Source organism: Chiloscyllium plagiosum, unplaced genomic scaffold, assembly GCF_037043375.1.
Source record: "Chiloscyllium plagiosum isolate Xiang-an unplaced genomic scaffold, Cpla_swu_hap1 HiC_scaffold_1, whole genome shotgun sequence".
Classification (NCBI taxonomy): domain Eukaryota; kingdom Metazoa; phylum Chordata; class Chondrichthyes; order Orectolobiformes; family Hemiscylliidae; genus Chiloscyllium; species Chiloscyllium plagiosum.
In genome coordinates, this window is record NW_028270139.1 from 108,647,034 (window position 1) to 108,673,344 (window position 26,311).

A 26,311-nucleotide genomic window follows, 5' to 3' on the forward strand; every position below is an offset into this window, starting at 1 on the left:
GCAGATAATTCCATGACTGGACAGATAGTGAATGGTCTTCTTGAGGCTGTTTCCCAGTGACCATTATATTTATGACATTTCCTGTCTCCCAAAGCTGAAAATTTCCTCTGCTTTCTCATCTTGTTTTAAACATCCCTGATCGCATGATATCTCTTGCTATATTATCCACTTCTGTAAGTTTGCCTTTTTAAAGTTTCAGATTTACCATCAATACGTATACTTTGCTCAAATTAAAGAATAGAAAAAGCCTTAATGACTTATCAGAGACTCACTGAACAAATAGATCTTTTCTCTCCAGCAGAATGAGAACCAATTCCAAATAACGCCAAAGAATGTCCCTGAATGTCTGTCAGAAGGGTCTTCACCTTACCCGCTCCTATCACTGCCACCATTACCTCAGTAGAAGGAAGCCCATCTCCAGATATTTAAGGCAGGGGGCTGCATGACCAATGGATCTAATTTTGAATGTACAGGAGAGGGCAAAAGAGAAAAGATGAGAAACAGGGAAAAAGAAATATGGGAGAGCTTGAGTGTTGACAGTGAACAAAGAAATGGTCACCTTCCAATGAGCAAGAAAGGGTGGGGTTAAATGATATGTATGGAAATACATGAATATCCTGAACAAAACTGAGTTGTGTTAGTTGGTGATTTCAATTACCCTATGGTAGAATGGCAAAATGGTACAGTGTGGGGCATGAAAGGGGAGAAATTCCTGCAATGTGTGCAGGAGAGCTTTCTAGAACAGTATATTTCCAGTCGTACCAGGGTGTGCTGTGTCTGGCCCTAGAAAATGAGGCAGGTCAAGGGGAGAGCATCAGAGTGGGGGGCATTTGGGAAATAGTGACAATAATATGACAATGTTCAATGTTAATTTGGAAAATAGTAATAATCAATTATTAAGACCCAAACCTGGAAAAGGGTAGATTTTAAAGGTTAAAAGTTGAACTAGAGCAGGTTATTGGAAAATCATTTTGGTGGATAAAGCAATGGGTAAGAATGGGAGTATTTCAAAAGAGAGATGAGTAGGATGCAAGCTATGCACGTAGCCATGAGAAATAAATATAAAGTACAAATACAGGAAAAGCTAGAGTACCCTGGATGACTAAAGACATTGATAAGAAAAGAATTTTTAAAAGGAGGCATATGATGCATACTGGATAATAATAGCAATAGAAGTCAGGAAGAGTATTTCAAATGTAGGAGGGAGGCTAAGGCTGAGATAAGGAAGGCAAAGTGGAAGTATAAATAAAGGATGGCAGACTGTGCTGAAACAAATAATAAAATGTTCTTTGAACATATTAATAGTAAAAGATTAGTGAATGATAAAATGGGGACCACAAAGAACAAGCAGGGTAAACTGCTCAAAGTATGGCAGAGGTTCAAAATGAGTACTTTGCTTCTGTATTTACCAGATTAGAAAATGCTGATGATGGCCCAATTGAAAATGTAAGTATTGAGCAACAAAGCAGTATAGTGATAGATAAAGAAGAGATGCTAGCAAGGCTGGAAGCACACACCAGATAGACAAGTCACCAGATCCAGGTGGGATGCATCCCAGATTGCTGAATTAGGGAAGTGAGCAAATAGTGGAGCCATTGATAGAAATTTTCCAGGCCCCTCTGAACACAGGATTAGTCCCAGAGAATTGGAGGATTGTAAATATGATGATATTGTTTAGGAAAGGATCAAAGGATGACCCAGGAAACTATAGCCCTCGCTGCTTGACAACTATAGTGGGAAAACTGATGGAGTCCATAATATGAGCAAAGATAAATATTTACCTAGAGAAAAATGAGTTAATGCTAGACAGTCATCATGGCTTTGTCAAGGGCAGGGCATGTCTGATAATCATTGTTACAAACTATGGCCAAACCCTATAATAAAACAGATGGCACATCCAATCTGATATATGACAGTTAATCCATTGGTTATGCAACTTAATAATTCTAATACTGAAAATATAAATCGAGACAACACAATACACAACAAATAATTCACAGTAATCCACAATGACAGACAACATTCCGCAGAGTGAGGCTACACAGGTGAATCATGATAATTGTAAATAGACTAGATACAGTCATGTTGCATAACAGGCAAAACGTACCTTAAGGCATCTTAGTGTACATATCTTAAAGAATGAAGATAATATACTGACTTATGTATTTCTATCCAAACAGGTTTTCTATTCTTCAAAGGCAGAAAGGAAGACATTGTGTTATTGCACAGATCTCAGAAAGGCACAATACCTTTAAGACAGTGAGATGATGTCACAACATCAGTTCATTCAATTAGATGACAGCAAGCAGCTAGTCAGTCTGTTCATCAATCAATTAGTAAGCTAATAAACTACAGAAGTATTAGAGTAGTAATCTACGTAAGCGGATATACTAAACTGTTAGGAAGGTGTATGGTCTGTTGGCTTTCATGAGCAGTGGGATTAAATTTAAGAGCCATGAGGTTATGCTGCAGCTCTATAGTGCCCTGGTTAGACCACACTTGGAATATTGTGTTCAGTTCTGGTTATCCTCATTATAGGAAGTATGTGGAAGCTTTAGAGAGGGTGCAGAAGAAATTTACCAGGATGCTGCCTGGCCTGGAGGGATGTCTTATGAAGAAACATCAAGGGAGCTAGGGCTTTTCTTATTGGAGCGAAGAATGATGAGAGGTGGTTTGATAGAGGTGTACAAGATGATGGCAGGCATAGATAGAGTGAATAGTCATAAACTTTTTCCCAGGACAGAAATGTCTATCACAAGTGGACATAATTTTAAGGTGATTAGAGGAAGGTTTAGGGGAGATATCAGAGATAGGTTCTTTGTACAGAGTGGTGGGTGCGTGGAATGCACTGCCAGTAGTGGTATTAAAATCAGATACATTAGGGACTGTTACGATACTCTTGGATAAGCACATGGATGATAGTACAATGAGGAGTATATAGGTTAGATTGATCTTAGAGGAGGATAAAACGTCACACAACATCAAGGGCCAAACAGCCTGTACTGTACTGTGCTGTACTGTTCTATGTATCTGCCTGTAAGGCCAAGATGTTACATTAGTATAGATAGTGTAGCATTATTATTAGACTTCCAGAAATCTTTCTCAATACAAACAAGAGTCTCTGTGCTAAACGTTACATGAGCTAACAAATGGAAAAACCACAATAACATGTTGTGTCATCACCAGCCAGCTGCTTATTCTGAATGAGGAGTGAAAACAGGGTCTTAAAGTGACACTGGGATAATTACCATATTGTTTCCCTTCTTCCCTAATGGAGAAGCAGTTCAAAGCTGAGTGTTCAACTCAGCTCAGTTTAGGTGAAACTGACAATTCAGTTGTGGAGGTTTGCAGATTGTATTGAGCACCACATTGAGGTGATTCAACATATACCTCATAGTCTACTGTGTAAGCGTTTGGAATGTTTCTGTATATTTGAGCATTTGGAAAAAAAGGGTTCCAAAGTATATCTTGTCATCTTTTCATCACAAAACACAAACACAAATTCAATCACTATGATGTACAAATGGATGGCATTATTTATAAAGAAGCTTGTGAAAGTGAGCAGCTGTTGTAAAGCAGTAATTGCTGGCCAGCGATGAAGCGTCACTCAGCAATAATTGATGTCCAGAGCCAATTACATTTATCCCGATAAATCTAATCAAAAATCAACTGCAATTACATGTTCCAACAACCAGGACACTAAAAAACGTCTCTAGCCATGGCCTGTCTGACATTTAGAACAATGAATCTGCTCCTGATGGAGATCAAAATCTCAAAGCTTTCATTTACAAACAGAGCCACAATTGAGCCATATTTTAAATAAAACAAATTTCCTTGCTGGAATCCATTCCAAGAAACAAGGAAAATAATATGCAGCTTTACTTAGATGAGCTGAATGTGCTGTATATGTATTTATGACCTAAATAAGTATTTTATATGTTTAAATAATCTCTTCTCGCAAACATTTGATTTAATATCTGGAAAGCTAATAACAGATACAGTCATAATACCTCTTTGCTCACAAATGAAAAGGAACAAAAACTATTTCTCAATATATTGCCACAATTAAATCAATAAGCAGTATTTTCAGACTCTGCCATTGGTTGAGATAACCAAATGGACCAGGCAGCCTGGGCCATCTCTATGCTGAACAGGCACTTGGCAAACAAGGGTGTGCTTTTCCAAAATGCATTGGAAAGGGTTGCAGCTGGCTGAGGCACATGGTGCCACAAAAATGGGAAACTTTGTCCGAATGGTATGGAAACGTGAAGGCAGTGAGGAGGAGGAAGGATAAGGCAGGCAAAGCTGTGCCTCCTGGGTGGTCTGGGCTCCAGTGAGTCTGGGTGCTGGTGGCCTGCAGTCAATCCTGTTATGTCCCAGCCATCACACATACTGGGGCCAACTCAATACTTTGTCTGGGTGGCTAGGAGAAACAGTGGGAATGGTCACAGAGATGGAGGGGAGCAGTTGAAAGTGTAGTCAGGAATTTGAAAGGTCAATGGAGAGCTGTTGGTCTCATGGGAGGGTTTAAGGACGGTCAGGATGGAGGTGGTTTCAATCAGGTGTGCTGGACAGTTCAGTGGGGACAGTGGAATCTTGATGTGAAGGACTTCATGGTGACAATGATTGCAGGCATCATTTGGAACAGGAGATGAAGGGTCCCAGGGACAGCAGGGATGACAAACTGATGAGTTGCAACAGAACGGACTTTGCAAATGGTGGGGTTAAGTGTTGGCACTCTAAAGGTCCAATGAACAAGCTGAATCTCATCGTACTGAAAGTCTCTCAAACTAATTGCACGAAACTCTATCAATGTAGAAATAGCTGCAGCCAAATTGGGAGGAGCTTTATTGGGAAGTGGGGAAGGGAAAGTTGCACTTTGCATATTTTGGCCAATGAGGGGCCCCCAATTTATCAGGAGTCCAGTAAGATGGACAATTGTGTCCAGTTGTCCTTAATTGTTACATTGTCAGCCAAAGTATCTGTCTGGCTGATTGCTATCTATTAATCTTTCAGGTTTGCAGTAGACAATGCAGCAAGAGAGGCAAATGTAATGTTGAAGTTGCTTTGCTCACACAAGCCAACCATCACAAACATGCATGTGCTGGCATCTAAGCCAACTGACACTGCCAGTAACAAGTGGAAGAATGGTTAAACTAGGGGAAAAGGTTGTGAGCAGGGGTTTGATGCCAAGTTCACACTAGAAGGGTTCTTCTTCACCATGCCTGAAGGCAAGATGAGTATTGCATATGGGAGGGTGCATGAAATATTGTTTCTGCACCCTGGGCAGTGTGAAATGCTACCATGTTATCAGGTTGTCCCAATACCCTGTCTTGTTCCAGGAGCCACACAAGATGTTGTTTCCCCTGCAATGCAAGGTGAGCAACATTGCAAGGTGACAGACTGTACTAGTCATAATCAATCACATAAATGCGGGTCTGGAGTCACAGGTAATCCAGACCAGGTATGGATGGCAGATCTCCTTCCCTAAAAGACATTAGTGAACTGGATGTGTCACAACAATCAACAATGATTGTGTTGGTTGTCATTAGCTTAGCTTTTGATTCCAATTTTTTTTTAAATCAAGTTTTGGCATCATTCCAAGAGGAAAGCCCAGGGTTATGGATTAATAGCCCACCATCCCATAGATGTCACCATGATGTCACATCCACCCCTCAATCCTCCATTGACACTCAACTGGAAGACCAATATAGACACTGAATATTGTCCCAAAACATAGGGTGGTAGTCACCTCTCTGTATGTTTGTGTGGAACCAATTATGTCCAGTATCCTGCCTTTGAACTGATGAGACAAAGTATGTGTCCCTGAACACTCCCATTGGAGTTTTAACTGTATTTCCTGAATGCTCGATCCATTATCTCTGGATTATGAGAGAGTAATGGCATACAATGCTGATGCAGTAAGAAGTTCAAAGGTGTCTTGAAATAAAGGCAGCATCTCTGCAATGGGAGAAGATGCTACCCTGTTCTCACTTCAGTCATCGATGTAAGGGTCAAGTGGGAAATGAGACCATATCTAACATGAGGACAATGAAACAAACAGAAGTAGAAATTACTAGAGAAACTCATCAGGTCTGGCAGCATTTGTGAAGAGAAAACAGCATTAAAATTTCATGCTCAGTGACCCTTCGATCTGATTTGATTTACGTGTACCTAAGTACAGTGAAAAGCTTTGTTTACAAGCAGTACGTACAGATCATAGCAAGTAAGGGCATACAGATCATAGGATGAAAAGAATTAGACAGAGGCATAAAAGTTACATCACACAGGGCAGGCACTAGGCAAGATCAACATTAACATGCTGGTACGTGTGTTCAAGCTTCTATGTCTTCTGCCTGATGGAAGAAATTGTAGGGGATCATTACCGGGATGCAATGGGTCTTTGATGATTTTGGCAGCTTTACCATGGCAATGAGCCATGTAAATGGAGCCCATGGATGGGAGGTTGGCTTTTGTGATGGTCAGAGCTATGCACATCACTTTCTGTAGTTTCTTACATCCTCGACAGACCAGTTGCCATACCAGGCCATTCTGCCCGCAGGCAGTATGGTTTCAATGGTGCACCTGCAAAAGTTGGCAAGGGTCCTTATGGACATGCCAAATTTCCTGAGCCGCCTGAGGAAGAAAAGTCATTGTTGTGCCTTCTTGACCATAGCAACGCATGTGGGAAGTCCCGAACAGGTTGTTAGTTATCGTCATTCCTAAGAACAACGCTGTCCACCCTCTCAACCTCAGCACCATTGATGTAGATGAGGGAGTGTTCTCCCCCCTTCTTTCTGAAGTCAATGATCAGTTCCTTAGTGTTGCCGACATTGAGAGAGAGGTTGTTCTGACTGCACCATGTCACCAAGCCCTCTATCTCATTCCTATACTCTGATTTGTTGTTGTCAGATATCTGTCCTACTACGGTGGTGTCGTCAGCAAACTTGTGAACAAAAAACAAAGAACATTACAGCACAAGAACAGGCCCTTCAGCCCTCCAAGCCTGCATCGATCCAGATCCTCTACCTAAGCCTGCTGCCTATTTTCTAAAGATCTGTATCCCTTTGCTCCCTGCCCACTCATGTATCTGTCTAAATACAACTTAAATAATGCTATCATTCCCGCCTCTACCACCTCCGCTGGCAACACATTCCAGGCCCTCACCAACCTCTGTGTAAAGAACTTTCAATGCATAGGAAGGGTTTGGAGGGATATGGGCCGAGTGCTGGCAGGTGGGACTAGATTGGATTGGGATATCTGGTCGGCATGGACGGGTTGGACCGAAGGGTCTGTTTCCGTGCTGTACATCTCTATGACTCTATATCTCCCTTAAACTTTTCCCCTCTCACTTTGAACTCATAATTGAGTTCTGCAGTCTGGGAAAATGCTTCTTGCTATCTACCTCTCATAATTTTGTAGCCCTCAATCAGGTTCCACCTCAACCTCTGTCTTTCCAATGAAAATAATCCTAATCTATTCAACCTCTCTTCATGACCTGCAATCTTCTTCCCAACCTCTCTGCCCCCACCCCCTCTCCAGCCTATCACCCCCACCTTAACCTCCTTCCACCTATCGCATTCCCAATGCCCCTCCTCCAAGTCCCTCCTCCCTACCTTTTATCTTAGCCTGCTTGGCACACCCTCCTCATTCCTGAAGAAGGGCTTATGCCCGAAACGGCAATTCTCCTGCTCCTTGGACACTGCCTGACCTGCTGAGCTTTTCCAGCAACACATTTTTCAGCTCTGATCTCCAGCATCTGCAGTCCTCACTTTCTCCTAACCTCTCTTCATAGCTAGCATCACCATACCAGGCAACTTCCTGGTGAACCTCCTCTGCACCCTCTCCAAAACATCCAAATGTGGCCGAACCAAAGTTCTATACAACTGTAACATGACCTGCCAATTCTTGTATGCACTACCCCTTCCGATGAAGGAAAGCATGTTGGATGCCTTCTTGACCACTTTACTGACCTGCTTTGCCACCTTCAGGGAACAATGTACCTGAACACCCAGATCTCTCTGTACACAATTTTCCTCAGGACTTTTCCATTTACTGTATAGTTTGCTCTGAATTGAATCTTCCAAAATGCATCACTTCGCATTTGCCCGGAATGAAGTCCATCTGCCATTTCTCTGCCCAACTCTCCAATCTATCTATATTCTGCTGTATTCTCTGACAGTCCCCTTCACTATCTGTTACTCCACCAATCTTATTGTCATCTGCAAACTTGCTAATCAGGCAACTCATACCTTTCTCCAAATCATTTATATATGTCACAAACAACAGTGGTCCCAGCACGGATCCCTGTGGAACACCACTGGTTACAGGTCTCAATTTTGAGAAACTCCCTTCCACTACTACACTCTGTCTCCTGTTGCCCAGCCAGTTCTGTATCCATCTAGGTAGTACACCCTGGACCCTATGCAACTTCACCTTCTCCATCAGCCTACCATGGGGAACCTTATCAATCACCTTACTAAAGTCCATGTATATAGACAATAGATAATAGACAAAAGGTGCAGGAGTAGGCCATTCAGCCCTTCGAGCCTGCACCGCCATTCAATATGATCATGGCTGATCATTCCGAATCAGTATCCTCTTCCTGCCTTATCTCCATAACCCTTGATTCCACTATCTTTGAGAGCTCTATCCAACTCTTTCTTAAATGAATCCAGAGACTGGGCCTCTACTGCCCTCTGGGGCAGAGCATTCCACACAGCCACCACTCTCTGGGTGAAGACGTTTCTCCTCATCTCTGTCCTAAATGGTCTACCCCGTATTTTTAAGCTGTGTCCTCTGGTTCGGCACTCACCCATCAGCGGAAACATGTTTCCTGCTGCCAGAGTGTCCAATCCTTTCATAATCTTATATGTCTCAATCAGATCCCCTCTCACTCTTCTAAACTCAAGGGTATACAAGCCCAGTCACTTCAGTCTTTCAGTGTAAGGTAATCCCGCCATTCCAGGAATTGACCTCGTGAACCTACGCTGTACTCCCTCAATAGCCAGAATGTCTTTCCTCAAATTTGGAGACCAGAACTGCACATAGTACTCCAGGTGTGGTCTCACCAGGGCCCTGTACAGCTGCAGAAGCACCTCTTTGCTTCTATACTCATTTCCTCTTGTTATGAAGGCCAGCATGCTATTAGCCTTCTTCACTACCTGCTGTACCTGCATGTTTGCCTTCATTGACTGGTGTACAAGAACACCCAGATCTCTCTGTACTGCCCCTTTACCTAACTTGACTCCATTTAGGTAGTAATCTGCCTTCCTGTTCTTGCCACCAAAGTGGATAACCATACATTTATCCACATTAAACTGCATCTGCCATGCATCTGCCCACTCACCTAACTTGTCCAGGTCACCCTGTAATCTCCTAACATCCTCATCACATTTCACCCTGCCACCCAGCTTTGTATCATCAGCAAATTTGCTAATGTTATTGCTGATACCATCTTCTATATCATTAACATATATTGTAAAAAGCTGCGGTCCCAGCACGGATCCTGCGGTACCCCACTGGTCACTGCCTGCCATTCCAAAATGGAGCCGTTTATCACTACCCTTTGTTTCCTATCAGCCAACCAATTTTCAATCCAATCTAGTACTTTGCCCCCAATACTATCCGCCCTAATTTTACTCACTAACCTCCTGTGTGGGAATTGATCAAAACCTTTCTGAAAGTCCAGGTACACTACGTCTACTAGATCTCCCTCATCCATCTTCAGAGTTACATCCTCAAAAAATTCCAGAAGATTAGTCAAGCATAATTTCCCCTTCATAAATCCATGCTGAGTCTGTCCTATCCTGTTATTACTATCCAGATGTGCCGTAATTTCATCCTTTATAATAGACTCCAGCATCTTTCCCACCACTGAGGTCAGACTAACTGGTCTATAATTTCCTGCCTTCTCTCTCCCATCTTTCTTAAAAAGTGTCACAACATTAGCCACCCTCCAATCCTCAGGAACTGATCCCGAATCTATCGAACTCTGGAAAATAATCACCAACGCATCCACGATTTCTCGAGCCACCTCCTTCAGTACCCTGGGATGTAGACCATCAGCCCCCGGGGACTTATCAACCTTCAGACCTAACAGTCTCTCCAACACCAATTCCTGGCAAATATAAATTCCCTTCAGTTCAGGTCCTTCAGCCACTGTTACCTCAGGGAGATTGCTTGTGCCTTCCCCAGTGAACACAGATCTGAAGTACCCATTTAATTCTTCTGCCATTTCTTTGTTCCCCGTAATATATTCCCCTGTTTCTGTCTTCAAGGGCCCAATTTTAGTCCTAACCATTTTTTTGCCTTGCACATAGCTAAAAAAGCTTTTACTATCCTCCTTTATATTATTGGCCAGTTTACCTTCGTACCTCATTTTTCCTCTGCGTATTTCCTTCTTAGTAATCCTCTGTTGCTCTTTAAAAGCTTCCCAGTCCTCAGTTTTCCCACTTATCTTTGCTATGTTATACTTTTTCTCTTTTAACTTTATGTGTTTCTTAACTTCCCTCGTGACATGTACAGCCCTTTCCCCATCAACAACTTTGTCACCTCCTCAAAAGAATTCTATTAGGTTTGTAAGACATGGCCTTTCCTGCACATAACCATGCTGCCCATTACTGACAAGCCCATTTTCTTCCAAATGGGAATAGATCCTATCCCTCAGTATCTTCTCCAGCAGCTTCCCTACCACTGACGTCAGGCTCACTGGTTTATATATACCTGGAGTTTCCCTGCTACCCTTCTTAAACAAGGAGACAACATTAGCAATTCTCCAGTCCTCCGGGACCTCACCCATGTTCAAGGATGTTACAAAAGTATGTGTTAAAGTCCCAGTTATTTCCTCTCTTGCTTCCCTCAGTAACCTGGGGTAGATCCCATTCAGACCTAGGGACTTGTCTACCTTAATGCTTTTAAGAATACACAACACTTCTTCCCTCCTTATGCTGACTTTACGTAAAGTATTCAAACCTCTATCTCTAATCTCAACATCCATCATGTCCCTCTCCTCAGTGAATACCGATGCAAAGTACTCATTAAGAATCTCACCCATTTCCTCTGACTCCACCCATAACTTTCCTCCTTTGTCCTTGAGTAGGCTAACCCTTCCTCTAGTTATCCTTCTGCTTCTTATATGAGAAAAAGGCTTTAGGATTTTCCTTAACCATGTTTGCTAAAGATATCTCATGATCCCTTTTAGCCCTTTTAATTCCTCATTTCAGATTCATCCACATTCCCAATATCCTTCCAAAGCTTCATCTGTCTTCAGTCGCCTATATCTTACGTATGCATCCTTTTTCCTCTCAGCTAGTCTCACAATTTCATTGTCATCCATGGTTCCATAACCTAGCCAACCTTTTGGATGGCATTCATTCGGAATTTGGCAGCACTTCTTCAAACCTGTTGAGTTTCACCAGCAATTTCTGTTTTGTTTCAAATTTCCAGCATCTGCAGTCTTTCTGTTTTATATTTGAACAGTGGCACTGTGAATGTATTTGTATTATAGTTACGTCCCTTAAAAAAACACCCACGCAAAACAACTGCCCTTAAAAGGACTTCTTCTTTGTTTGCTTGCTTCGTTGTGGACCCAGTATCTGTAGCTGATACAGAGAGACCCTATGTTTGGAACACCCTGGTGTCTGTGAGGATTTTGGTGTCATGGGTCCTTGCTTGTGGAGCTCTCCTTCACAGATGCAGATGCACCGTCTTCCACATCCCATGCTACAGGCAATACAGAGGGGAAGTGGAAAGACAGAGCCTAAAGTGAAATTCACATGGTGTCAGTCTGTTGCCCCATCTCCCTGTGGGTGCCTGCTGATGCCACCTTGCCTCCTTGAAAGGTAGGAGCACCTGAAGTGACATTGGTACCATGTCTCCCTCTCACTGAGGTGACAGACTCTGAGCTGGTGGAGCCAATGCCCCCTTTAAACTGTCCACAGTGGGGCTGTTGCCAGACAGCCATTGGGGCCCCTTTTCCTTTGTTGTCCCTTGACCACTCGTACCAATGGAAATCAAGAGAGAGAATAAGATTACTTTTTTTTTAGATTAGATTAGATTACTTACAGTGTGGAAACAGGCCCTTCGGCCCAACAAGTCCACACTGACCCGCCAAAGCGTAACCCGCCCAGACCCATTCCCTTACATTTACCCCTTCACCTAACACTACAGGCAATTTAGCATGGCCAATTTCACCTAACCTGCACATTTTTGGATTGTGGGAGGAAACCGGAGCACCCGGAGGAAACCCACGCAGACAATGTACAAACTCCACACAGAGAGTCGCCTGAGGCGGGAATTGAACCCGGGTCTCTGGCGCTGTGAAGCAGCAGTGCTCACCACTGTGCTACCGTGCCGCCCAATTAGTTGGTGAAGAAGCACAAACCCTCATGTAGAGGAATATGTGAGAGTGGCTGAATTTCTGAAAAGAGCTAATAACAATATTGCTCTCTGATTGCTGACATTCTGATCTCTCCATCAGCACATCTTAGTCCACACCCACCAGCATGACCTCACCTTCTTCAAACACAAGGAGGATGAGGAGATCAGGGAAGCCTCTGCCAGTCTGGGTCCACTACTTCCTGTTGTGCGCCAGCCTGTCTTGTAATGAGAGAAAGAGAAAAATTGGATATTTATTCATTCATGGAATTCAGGTATCGCTGGTTGACCAGCATTTATTGTCTGTCTTTATTTGCCCTTGAGAAGGTGGTGGTGAACTACCATCTTGATTTGCTGCAGTCCATGCACGTACGTAGACCCACAAACAACCCTTAGGGAGCAAATCCCAGGAGTTTCACCCAGCGACAGTGAATGATCAGTAATATATTTCCAAGTCAGGATGGTGAGTGGTTTGGAGGGGAACATGCAGATGGTCATGTTTCTTTGTATTTACTGCCCTTGTCCTTCTAGATGGTATTGGACACAGGATTGGAAGATTTTGTCTCTGATGAATTTCACATGGGAATATATGCATGAGTATTTCATGAAAATGCATAGCCCTACAAGGAGAAGGACCATTTCCAATGAGAAAGAGTAGGAAGTACAATGAGATAGATTGGCAGCATAAGAAGTCAACACTGCTTGCTGTGGGGTCCCTGGCTTGTAGCAGATGAAGGAGTGCTTGGTAGCCATTAAATATGGCACCAGAACTTTCAAGCATGGATGGGACCAGTAGCAGTGAGATCGTTCATCTGCCATCTACACGTAACTCATTGCTTAAGTTGCTATGGAATTTGTTTCCATGCAAAATGAATAGAAGAGCAAACAAAAACACAAAAACATGTCATGGGCTGTAGTGAATGGGGCATTATCTAAGATGCCTACTCCAAGCTTTAATGCGAAAATGTGAAATCCTGGCCAATCTGTCTACATCATTTGACTTCCCTTTGCCATACTTTAATCACACCTGTCCTAGGGCACTTTAATATTAAGGAATATCAACAACCTCAACAGTGTCCACTTCTCTCAGATTGTAAACTCAGCTGTCGGCATATAACCAACAAGTAGGTCATCCAGGCCCTCACGCCGAGTGCACCATATAAAAAGATCGTGATTGGTCTGACTGTAAACCTCCAGTCCACATTCCCACCTACCCTGATAATCTTTCACCACCTTGTTTACCAAAAATCTATCCTTCTCTGCCTTGAAAATATTCAAAGATTCTGCTTACACTACATTTTCAGGAAACAACTCATGATTCTCTCAGGCAAAATATTTTCTTATCTCTGTTTTAATTGGAAGGCCTTTATTTATATGTAGTGATCCTAGGTCTGGCTTCCCTAATAAGAGGAAATACCCTCTCCATATCTGTCCTGTTAAGACCCTTCACATGTTTCAATTAAGTCAACACTCACTATTCTAAACGCCACCAGATACAACCCTAGCCTATCTCATCTAGTTCATTCCTGTTCATTCCTGCTTATTCTCTGAACTTTTTCCAAGGAACTTCTATTTTATGGAAGGATAGAAGACCAATATTATACTCAGTATTCTAGATTTGTTCCCAAGACTGCACCATAATCTACTTACTCTGTATTCAATTCCCCTGTCAAATATACAATTCCATAACCTTTCCTAGTTATTCCCTGGCCAATTAGAAAGCCATCTCTTGGAATATTGTCGAGAGCGTGTTGCTGGGAAAGCACAGCAGGTCAGGCAGCATCCGAGGAGCAGGAAAATCGACGCTTCGGGCAAAAGCCCATCATCAGGAGTGAGGTCTTGGAATATTGCTGAGTCAGCCTGACTGCCAGCAAGTACTGGTTTGCTCAGGGATGTCAGGGACCTGAAGCCTGTGGTAAAGTCCTGCCTCTTGTCTCCACGCACAAGGTTCGATTCTATGATCCTTTTCACAGCATTGAGCAGGGCTGCTCCAAATCTGAGTCATGGCCATGAGTCTGAGTCTTGTTGCACAGCACAGTTCGAACATTAGCTTCCTCATGATGCAGAGATGGCAAATGCAGATCTTCTTGGATGTAGCCAAGTAATTGTGCCAAAATATGAGAAAGTTGAATCTGCCTGGATGTGAGGGGACAACAAACACATGGACTTAAAGTACACATGCCTTTCTTGCCTCTCCCTGAACTCTTGTTCCTAATCCCAAAACCCAAGACAGTCATTAGCAAGCAGAGTGGAATGTTCATTCTGTGCAGTGTGGTTTGAGCTCAAATTGGTAACAAGTGGCAGCAACAATGTTGTGGCTGGATATGTTTACAAAAGGAATTCTTCCCTGGGATGAAAGATTAGGCATGACTAACAGGAAACCTATCGAAAGAGAGATAATGCAGCAAAAGTAGTCCAGCAATTCCATAAACACAGAAAGGCCAACTTTCCCAAAAAGACAATCAAATTTAACAAAGGGTCCCAAGTTAACTGCAAGAGTCCATTTTGAATGGTGCGTGCAGTGTTCAGAGACGAGTGAAATCATGGGATCTTTCAGTGCATGTTTATATTAATTATTCTGAATCTTTGCATTATCATGAAACTTGAGAATGCCATTAACGCAGTCTCAAAACAAATAAATATTGGTTAAAAAAAAGCACATTTATTTAAAGCTTTTCATGTTGCACTCATCAGAACATTTCACAAGAGTAAAATTTATGGCAAAAGCTATTTATATGACGTTATACTAGAGTGTTGATTTGTCAGCAAATGGACTTACCCTGATTCAAAGGTTGCCATGGAGAACGCACACATTAATGCTGATTGGGAATTAACAACCAGCTTTGTTTAAATTTTATATCCAAATGGGTTGCTTTTTAATTGGTCAGGCATTGCCCTGAGAAATGAACCAGTGAATGGCTGGCACCTATTTTCTTGACTGTGTGCGCTTATTCTTTTCCTCAGCAAAGAGTAAGGCCCAGTGTATTAACATATATGTAGCTTCCAACACATGCACTACACTGCAAGCTCAATTGAATATTCCTAAATTTATCATCCAATTAATTCTTGTACATTCAAAAATGCAAATTTTATTGAATTGCAGAACCACTATATTAGACACCGTGTGATACATTTTGCAAGCACAGATTAGTTGGGTGTAGTCCATACAATGCTTGTTACAAATACACCATGAACCATCAGTCTTTAAGTCTTATGGTCTATATGCCTGGTATCACACTGACACTTAAACTCATCTACTAATTTACTCAGTTGTATGACAGCATTTTAGCTTGACGGCAACATCATGTTAATGGTGCACACCACTTGTCTCAATACAACTGTCAGAGCCCTCATTGATTTTCCATTAATTCGATTTTTTTATTTTATTAATTCTGGTTTGGAGGTGTGAATTGGGAACTGTGAGTAACAACTTTTATGAACAGGAAAACAGTTCAAACAAGCTTTTGTTTATTTGTGGGCACAATCTGGGAAGTTAATTACAGGTTGATTCTGATTGAAAGGTTTCTGCAGAAGCTTCATCATTAGGAAAGAGCATTATGTTTAAACAGGTAGCAGAAGTCCGCTATTATCAAGATCTGTACTTTGGAATAGATTCCAACAAGTCTGGAAAAGACCTACTCAAAGGCAGATGTTGAATGGTAACTGAGACCATGTGGAGGAGACAGTCCGCCTGTCAGGGAGGAGCTAGAGTCCGAGTTGGGCTTTGGCCAGCGTTTTCTGTGAGAAAGGAATCTGGCTGATGATGATACAGCATGAAGATTTGAAATCTCTCTGCCAAACCTCTCATGAGCAGCTCTTGAAAGCTCAGAGAATAGAAAACTAAGTGATAACTATTAGTTCCTTCATCTGAGTGAACGAATAAGGTGACCCTGCTCAATAACTCCAGAAAAGTCAATTAAGAAACCGTCATCTATGTAACAATGCATCATGAAAATCACAAGCAATCTGGCCAATTTTGTTATTTTCTTTTATTTATCTCTTAACTTTCAGTATTTATGTGAATAGGGCTGAAATCTAAAGCTGTTAGAATTAAAGCATAGACATATTAGATGACATTGTTGTTTTTTTTTGCTCTGTTAAAATTACTTTATTGTTAATAAATTGTTATGTCTTTTGTTTAAAAATATAAGCCAATATCTGGGATTGATTATTTACAGACTCTGAGATTGGTTATTCACAAGTTTACTGAGGAACTTGCAACTGCAAGTTGCAACTGTACAGGACTTTGGTTAGGCCACATTTGGAGTACCGTGTGCAGTTCTGGTCGCCTCACTTTAGGAAAGATGTGGAAGCTTTGGAGAGGGTGCAGAGAAGATTTACCAGGATGTTGCCTGGAATGGAGAATAGGTCGTACGAGGATAGGTTGAGAGTGCTAGGCCTTTTCTCGTTGGAACGGCGAAGGATGAGGGGTGACTTGATAGAGGTTTATAAGATGATCAGAGGAATAGATAGAGTAGACAGTCAGAAACTTTTTCCCCGTGTGCAACAGAGTGTTACAAGGGGACATAAATTTAAGGTGAAGGGTGCAAGGTATAGGGGAGATGTCAGGGGTGGGTTCTTTACCCAGAGAGTGGTGGGGGCATGGAATGCGCTGCCTGTGGGAGTGGTAGAGTCAGAATCATTGGTGACCTTTAAGCGGCAATTGGATAGGTACATGGATGGGTGCTTAAGCTAGGACAAATGTTCGGCACAACATCGTGGGCCAAAGGGCCTGTTCTGTGCTGTATTGTTCTATGTTCTATGTTCTATGAACCATTGGAGTCAATTTTAAAGGTCTTTAAAGGTTTTTATTTTACTGTGTTGTGAATACAGAACTAGAAACGCTGATTTGGTTTGGCTGTCCATCTCCATATTGTAACACCACATAGCAGTTTTGTCATGCAGCTAACTTCATCTGTTGCTTGAACCTTTGCGATACTTTCTCCCACAGAGAGTCTGAGGTAAACTTGGGACTTTTCAGGACTAAGAGACTGAAAATTGATCGTCCTCAATTCACACAACATGTCCAGTGCCAGCACCCCTCCATTCACCTCATCAATGTCATTCATTGGGTGCTGGGACATGTTAACAGGGAAGGGACTCTCAGGCTGTGAATTTCTTCACCATTCGTCAAAAGTGACAAAGAATCTCTGCAGGATTCCCATTGGAGTTGGCCAGGGCTTGAAGGTTGTTTGGCTTCTTTATAAAGGAAAATGATGGATCATGTACATCAATATTTCTTAGTTTCATTTGCGTAAGGATGATATCCAGCCTTATCTCACCATCACCAATTTCAACACTTCCCATTCTCCAATTAGTCATAATGTTGGTCTGACTGCAAGTATTAGATGAGCAGAAATTTCCTCTATGTACTGGGAACCAATTGCCTATGTCCCACCAAAGTCCATTTCATTTTTGACCCTGAGATGATCTCTCTAGTGCATATTCACTTCATTACCCAGACTGCCAAGTTTGTGCTCAGAAGTATTGCTTGACTTACACCACGGCCTCAGCTTACCTGCTGTTGAAATTATCATCCATGTCATTGATAGTTTCAACAGCAGGTAAACTGAGGCAGTGGAGTAAGTCAAACATTGATTGTCATTGATACCTGTAGACTTGAAACTGTATTGCTCGTGGCAATCTCCCAACCCCATCTGATATAAACTTGTGCTCATCCAAACATTTGTGTTCCCCAAAAGTATTTAGTGACATATCTTACTTTTAAGCCTAAAATTGCTATTTTTTTAAAGTAAGACTACTTTAGAAAAACTGTAGATTTGAGTTAAAGTGACTAAGTCCTGTGTAGCCATGGAATTTCACAGGTCTAATTGGTTAGGGAAACTTCAAAAAGATTGACTATTCTCTCTTGTGGCCACAAAGATAAGAAGGAGCTGACATCACCTTCTCAACAACAAGTCAACTCCTGTAGATTATGTCCCAAACCGCACTCTGTTTTTTCCATTTGAATAATACACAAGAGCAGAAGTAGACTGTTGGAACTGAATGCTTTGTGTCTGGGATTGGGCATTAGTATGCTGTGATGGTCATGGTCAAAGAAATGGCTCCTAGTTACCTTTGTGTTGCAGGTAAAGGCTATCTTTCACTCCAAGTACCACCAACTAGGCACTAAAGGAGTCAGGACAAAGGAACTTCCATCAGCCTACAAAACCAAGAATTGTAACAATTGTCTATCAAGTGTCAACACCTACACTATTGGTGCAACTCAATAAGGGCCACAACATCGTCTTTTCTGCTGTTCGTGAACAATGCAGAGACTGATCCATGTAACCATTTTTGTGCATATGTGTGTTGCATTACTATTTTTTTAGAGACCGCAATTTCCCTTCCCACGTGGTTAAAGATGCCCTCCAACGCATCTCGTCCACATCCCGCATCTCCGCCCTCAGACCCCACCCCTCCAACCGTAACAAGAACAGAACGCCCCTGGTGCTCACCTTCCACCCTACCAACCTTCGCATAAACCAAATCATCTGCCGACATTTCCGCCACCTCCAAACAGACCCCACCACCAGGGATATATTTCCCTCCCCACCCCTCTCTGCCTTCCGCAAAGACCGTTCCCTCCGTGACTACCTGGTCTGGTCCACGCCCCCCTACGACCCACCCTCCCATCCTGGCACTTTCCCCTGCCACCGCAGGAACTGTAAAACCTGTGCCCACACCTCCTCCCTCACCTCCATCCAAGGCCCTAAAGGAGCCTTCCACATCCATCAAAGTTTTACCTGCACATCCACTAATATCATCTATTGTATCCGTTGCTCCCGATGCGGTCTCCTCTACATTGGGGAGACTGGGCGCCTCCTAGCAGAGCGCTTTAGGGAACATCTCCGAGACACCCGCACCAATCAACCAAACCGCCCCGTGGCTCAACATTTCAACTCCCCCTCCCACTCTGCCAAGGATATGGAGGTGCTGGGCCTCCTCCACCACTGCTCCCTCACCACCAGACGCATGGAAGAAGAACGCCTCATCTTCCGCCTCAGAACACTTCAACCCCAGAGCATCAATGTGGATTTCAACAGCTTCCTCATTTCCCCTTCCCCCACCTCATCCTAGTTTCTAACCTCCAGCAACACTGTCCCCCTTGATTTGTCCGGACTTGTCCGACCTGCCCAGCTCCTTTTCCACCTATCCACTCCACCCTCTCGTCCCTGACCTATCACCTTCATCTCCTCCCCCACTGACCTATTGTACTCTATGCTACTCTATCCCCACCCCCACCCTCCTCTAGCTTATCTCTCCACGCTTCAGGCTTTCTGCCTTTATTCCTGATGAAGGGCTTTTGCCCGAAACGTCGATTTCGAAGCTCCTTGGATGCTGCCTGAACTGCTGTGCTCTTCCAGCACCACTGATCCAGAATCTGGTTTCCAGCATCTGCAGTCATTGTTTTTACCTTATTTTTTTTTCATGTTCAGTAACTAATAAACTTGGTCCTTGTTAATTCAAAAAAGGTCATGGCTAGATTGGCTTCTTTTGAGGGAGTGGATGAATAATAAAAGGGAGCCACTACGCAAAAGTGATGGAGAGAATGAATGTTTAAAGTGATGGATGGTGTATTATTTGAATAGCCAGCCATATCTTGATAGTATTAAGTTTTTTGAATGTTGTTGGAGTTGGGTTTATCTAGGAAAGTGGAGAGGATTCCATGACACTCCTGACTTGTGCCTTGGAGATTGGAATGCCCAGTGTCTGCTCTTATTTCTACCAAATGAATATGCTGGTCTAGTTAATTTTCTGTTTTTGGGTTACCAGAGGTCAAATCAAAGATTCAGCAATAAATATTACAAAAATTGAAATACCATTGAATAACAAGAGTAATGACTAATTTCTCTCCTCTACATTGGGGAGACTGGGCGCCTCCTAGCAGAGCGCTTTAGGGAACATCTCCGAGACACCCGCACCAATCAACCAAACCGCCCCGTGGCTCAACATTTCAACTCCCCCTCCCACTCTGCCAAGGATATGGAGGTGCTGGGCCTCCTCCACCACTGCTCCCTCACCACCAGACGCATGGAAGAAGAACGCCTCATCTTCCGCCTCAGAACACTTCAACCCCAGAGCATCAATGTGGATTTCAACAGCTTCCTCATTTCCCCTTCCCCCACCTCATCCTAGTTTCTAACCTCCAGCAACACTGTCCCCCTTGATTTGTCCGGACTTGTCCGACCTGCCCAGCTCCTTTTCCACCTATCCACTCCACCCTCTCGTCCCTGACCTATCACCTTCATCTCCTCCCCTACTGACCTATTGTACTCTATGCTACTCTATCCCCACCCCCACCCTCCTCTAGCTTATCTCTCCACGCTTCAGGCTTTCTGCCTTTATTCCTGATGAAGGGCTTTTGCCCGAAACGTCGATTTCGAAGCTCCTTGGATGCTGCCTGAACTGCTGTGCTCTTCCAGCACCACTGATCCAGAATCTGGTTTCCAGCATCTGCAGTCATTGTTTTTACCTTATTTTTTTTGGAGATATCTTGTTGGAGATAGAAAAATGTTCCTTGCCACTTATCAGCCTTATCCTGAATATTGTATGCAGGCATGGATTCCTTCACTATCTAAGAAATTACGAACAGCACCAACACATTTAACACTACTGCTTCTGACTTTGTCTGGAAAGGAAAGTCATTGATGAAGCAGCCAAAGATAGTTGGGCTGAGGACACTACCCTGAGGAATTATGCATTGATGTCCTGGTTAGTCTCCAACAGCCACAACCATCTTTCATTGTGTGAGGTATTATGCTTGAATGTTTCCCACTGACCTGCACGTTTCTAAGGTTCCTTGGAGACATAGTCAGTAAAATGCAGATTTGAAGTCAAGTGCACTCACTCCAACCTCATATCATGGTCTTCCTGCAGACATTTCAAACAAGAGGTATGTCACCATTGTCTGACAGTGCAAATGTGAACACATGCCAGGACCAAATGTATCAGATTTTCAACATCAACAGTTTATTAGTAGCCTTCTTCATGTCTTTTTGTAAAACAGTTAGCATCAGTTTTCTATACATTTAAATTAAATATATCTTGCAGATAGAACATATGGCAGTAATAAGTTGAATTCATTGAGGCAACTATAAAACTGAAAAATAGTTAGATTCAAAGTCAGATTGCTGTGATGCTTGCAATTGGGAAACATCAATTTACAATGTTATCTGACCTGTCAAGGAACCTAACTCTGTTCTATTTTTAATTAAAGTCCAGAATAGAGATGATCCAGTGATCCAATATTTCAGAGTGGAGCAGACTGCAGCTTAATGACTCCAGGCACTCCATGGTGTCTTAAAGTAGCCTGGTGGAGGAAATGTTCGACAGAGGTGACAGAATACAAGAAAGAAAGGAAATTCAGAGGGAAATCAAGTATCCTCTTGGGAGCTATTCCAAAACTTATCTTATATCTCAGTAAATAATTGCCTTAGTTTGTAAGTAGATTTATTTAAGTGGTAAAACTAAACAGCATTTTACTTTACCTCTATGACATTATAGAAGGGCTATTTGAATAAATAACAAACATTCCTGGAACATATTCTGTCTTTGTATCAGACCATGAGGTTGGATTATTGCTCTCGTGGATGCATTTTATTCTTCTGGAAAGTTCTACATTTATTGTAGTCGGTGACTTCAACCAGGCCAGTATCAAGAATGTGCTACCAAAATACCATCAATACATCTCCTGGCCCACCAGTGTTTCAACATCCTCGATCATTGCTACACAGCCATGAAAGATGCCTACCTCTTTAGCCTCCGTCTGCATTTTGAAAAATCAGACCACAACATCAGGCTCCTCCTCCTGCAGAAACTGAAGTGTGAGGACCCAGTACACAAAACAGTGCAGTATTGATCTGAGGAAACAGAAGGACTTTTACAGGATTGCTTAGTGTTGGTGGACTGGTCCTTATTCGAGAACTCAATGGCCAACCTAAACACGTATGCCACTACTGTCACAGTCTTCATTAGCAAGTGTGTAGATTAGATTCCTTAAAGTGTGGAAACAGGCCCTTCGACCCAACAAGTCCACACGGACCCTTTGAAGAGTAGCCCACCCAGTCCCATTCCCCTCTGACTAATGTACTTAACACCATGGGCAATTTAGCATGGCCAATTCACCTGACCTGCACATCTTTGGACTGTGAGAGGAAACCGGAGCACCCGGAGGAAACCCACGTAGACATGGGGAGAATGTGCAAACTCCACACAGACAGTCACCCGAGGCTAGAATCAAACCCGGGTCCCTGGTGCTGTGAGGCAGCAGTGCTAACCACTGAGCCACCATGCCACCCCAAGATAACGGCTTGCTGAAGTTAAGGTGAACATTTCCCAACCGGAAACCATGGATGATTCCAGAGATCCACTCCCTACTGAAGACTAGGTCTGAGTAATTCAAGTCAGGCAACCCTGACCTTTACAGGCAAACCAGGGACAACCTTCACAAGGCCATCAGGGATGCCAAGAGGCCATACCAAAATAAGTTTGAGACCCAGATCAACCACATGGACACCTGTCGTCTGTGGTAAGGCTTACACGACATAACAGGCTACAAAGTAAAGTCGAACAGAATCGGGGGCATCCCTCCCTGATGAGCTCAATGCATTCTACACTCACTTTGAACAGAAGGGTAGTGAAAGGATGTCACCTGCCCTGACAGCCCTGCACCCTCAGTCACTGCTGTCCACATTAGATTGGCCTCCTTAAAGGTGAACCCACAGAAAGTGACTGGCCCGGATGGAGTCCCGGGCACTGGACTCAGATCCTGTGTGGACCAGCCTGTGCCAATATTCATAGACATCTTCAACCTCTCCTTACTATGATCTTAAGTCTCCACTTGATTCAAGACGACCACCATCATCCCAATGCCAAAGAAATATCATGCAGTGCGCCTTAATGACTACTGCCCAGTGGTTCTGACATCCATCATTATGAAGTGCTTCATCAGAGGTTGGTCATGGGTCAGATCAACTACAGTTTCCCAGATTTCTTTGATACCTTGCAATTCGCCTACTGGTGCAACAGGCCCACAGCAAATGCCATATTCCTGGCCCTACAACTCATCTCCGAAACATCTGGTCAACAAGGATAGCTATGTCAGACTCATACTCATTGATTACACCTTCGCTTCAACACCATATTTCAAAACAAACTCCTCTACTAATTCCAGGAACTTTGGACTCACTCTGCACACTTCAACTGAATCCTTGACTTCCTCACCAACAGACCGCAGTCAGTAAGGATAGATGACAATATCTCAATGCCGATGGCCCCTACTATAATCATTATACACTCACGACTGTGTGGCCAAACTCTGCACCAACTCCATTTACAAGTTTGCTGATGACATCATCATTGTAAATCAGATCTCAAACAAGGATGAGACAAGATACAACAAAGAGATTGAGCACTTAGTGGCATAGTGTAAAGACACCAATCTCTCTATCAACTTCAGCAAAATGAAGGAGCTGGTCATTGACTTAAGGAAGCATAAGGGAGGGCATGCCCCCATCTGTATCAGTGGCGCTGAGATGGAGATGGACAAGAGTATCAAGTTCCTGCGGGGGACAACCACCAACAATCTGTCCTGGTCCTCCCATGTTGACACTACAGTCAAGAAAGCACAACAACATCTCTAGCTTTTTAGGAAGCTAAGGAAATTCAGCATATCCATAAAGACTCTTACAATCTTTTATAGATAAACCATAGAAAGTATTGTATCTGGATGCATCACAGCGTGGCACGGCAACTGCTTTTCCCAAGACTGAAAGACCCTACAGAGAGTCGTAAACACAGACCAGTCCATCACACAAACCAGCCTCCAATCCGGTAACTTCATCACTTGCTGCTGCATCAGGAAAGCAAACAACAGAATCAAAGACTTCTCCCACCCCAGTTATACTCTCTTCCACCCTCTTCTGTTGGGCAGAAGTTAAAAAACTTTGAATACACATACAAACAGATTCAAGAACACTTCTTCCCCACCGTTATCAGACTTTTGAATGGACCTCTTAAACATTAATGTTGAGTTCTCTCTGCATCTTCTTGGCAGTTGTAACACTGTATTTTGCACTGTGTTCTGTTACCCTAATGGATTGTATTCTATAATCTGCTTGTAAAGCACAGGAGACAAGAGTTTTCACTGTACCTCAGTTAAACGTGACAGTAATAAATCAGATCAAATATTTGAAACTGTTTCTCTAGAGGTTATGGAATCTCCATTACTGAATACGTTTATGGCTGGGATGGACAGATTTTAAGTCTCTCAAAGAGTCAAGAGATAAGAGGAAAGTCCAAGATCAGCCATTTTCATATGTAGTGGTGGACCATGCTCAGTGGGCAATTTGCTCCTTTTTGTGTGTGCGTATCTTTTGCTGAGTCATTCGAATTGAAGAATATCACTAAGATCTTCTTAATCCATCAATTCCTTAGAGACAAAAGAAATCTGAAAACTATTCATCAAGCCCAGGTTTAGAAAGGCATCATGTGTCAGCACAGGCTTGGTGGGCAAAAGGGCCTGTTTTTGTGCAGTACTGTTCTTTTCACTAACCATACACAGTTTGTACTTTTTTTCCTTCTATCACTGCACACCTCTGTTCAGTTGCTGTTACTTAATGAGATGCATGATAAACTGTTCTAGGTTTTCCATTCATCTCTACCTAACAGAAGGTTTTTTTTATTCATTGACAGGATGAGGGTGTCACTGGCTTGGCCAGCATTTATTGACTCATAACTGCCTTCTGTTATGGGCAATCACATTGCTTTGGGTGTGGAGTCATGTAGTCCAGACCAGGTAAGGATGGCAGTTTCCTTCCCTAAATTGAAATTGGTGAACCAGATGTGTTTTTCCTAAAATATGCAATAGTTTCATGATCATTGTAGAATCTTAATTACAGATTTTTGTTGAATTAAAGTTCTACCACCTGCCGTGGTGTGATTTAAAACCCAGATTAATACTTGGGTCTCTGGATTAACAGCCCCAGCCCTCCAGAAGATGCAAAGATACAACCAGTAAATTGATGATCTACCCAAGAATAGAGTAGTGTTGGAAAAGCACAGCAGGTCAGGCAGCATCTGAGGAGCAGGAAAATTGACGTTTCAGGCAAAAGCCCTTCATCAAGACTGAGGCCTCAGTCCTGATGAAGGGCTTGTGTCCGAAACATCAATTTTCCTGCTGCTCGGATGGTGCCTGACCTGCTGTGCTTTTCCAGCACTACTCGAATCTTGACTCTAATCTCCAGCATCTGCAGTCCTCACTTTCTCCTGATCTAACCAAGAAACAGACTGTCCTCGATTTGGTATTGTGCAGTGAAAAGAGATTAACTAGTAATTTTGTTATGCAGGGTCCTTTAGGGGAATGTGATCAGAACATCATCGAATTCTTCATTTATATGGCAAGTGAAGTCATCCAATCCAATGGCAGGCTCCTAAATTTAAACAAAGGAAATTTCAGTGGTGTGAGCGATGATTTGACTCCAATAGATTGAGTGACTTCAATAGAAGATATAGAGAATAGGCAATGCCTAATATTTAAGTAATTAATACATCTATTGCAACAGTTTTTCATTTCTTTTGGTACAGAACCACAACAAGGAAAAGTCGCCCAACTATGACAAACAAAAATGTTAAGGATAGTATTTAGTCCAAAGAGAAGTGATATAAGAAGTTGTTAAGAAATAGTAGCAAGTCTGAGGAGTGGGAGCAGTTTAGAATTCGGCAAAGGAATACCAAGAAGTTGATTAAGAGTGGAAAAATAAAGTGCAGTAAAATTACAAGAGAAAATAAAAGCAGACTGAAAGCTTTTGTTTGCATGTAAGATTAATGAAGACGAGTACAGATCACTTTCAGCCCAAACTAAGAGATTTGATCGTGGAAAATAAGGAAATGGCAGAGAAATTAAAGAACTACTTTAGCTTTGTCTCTTCTG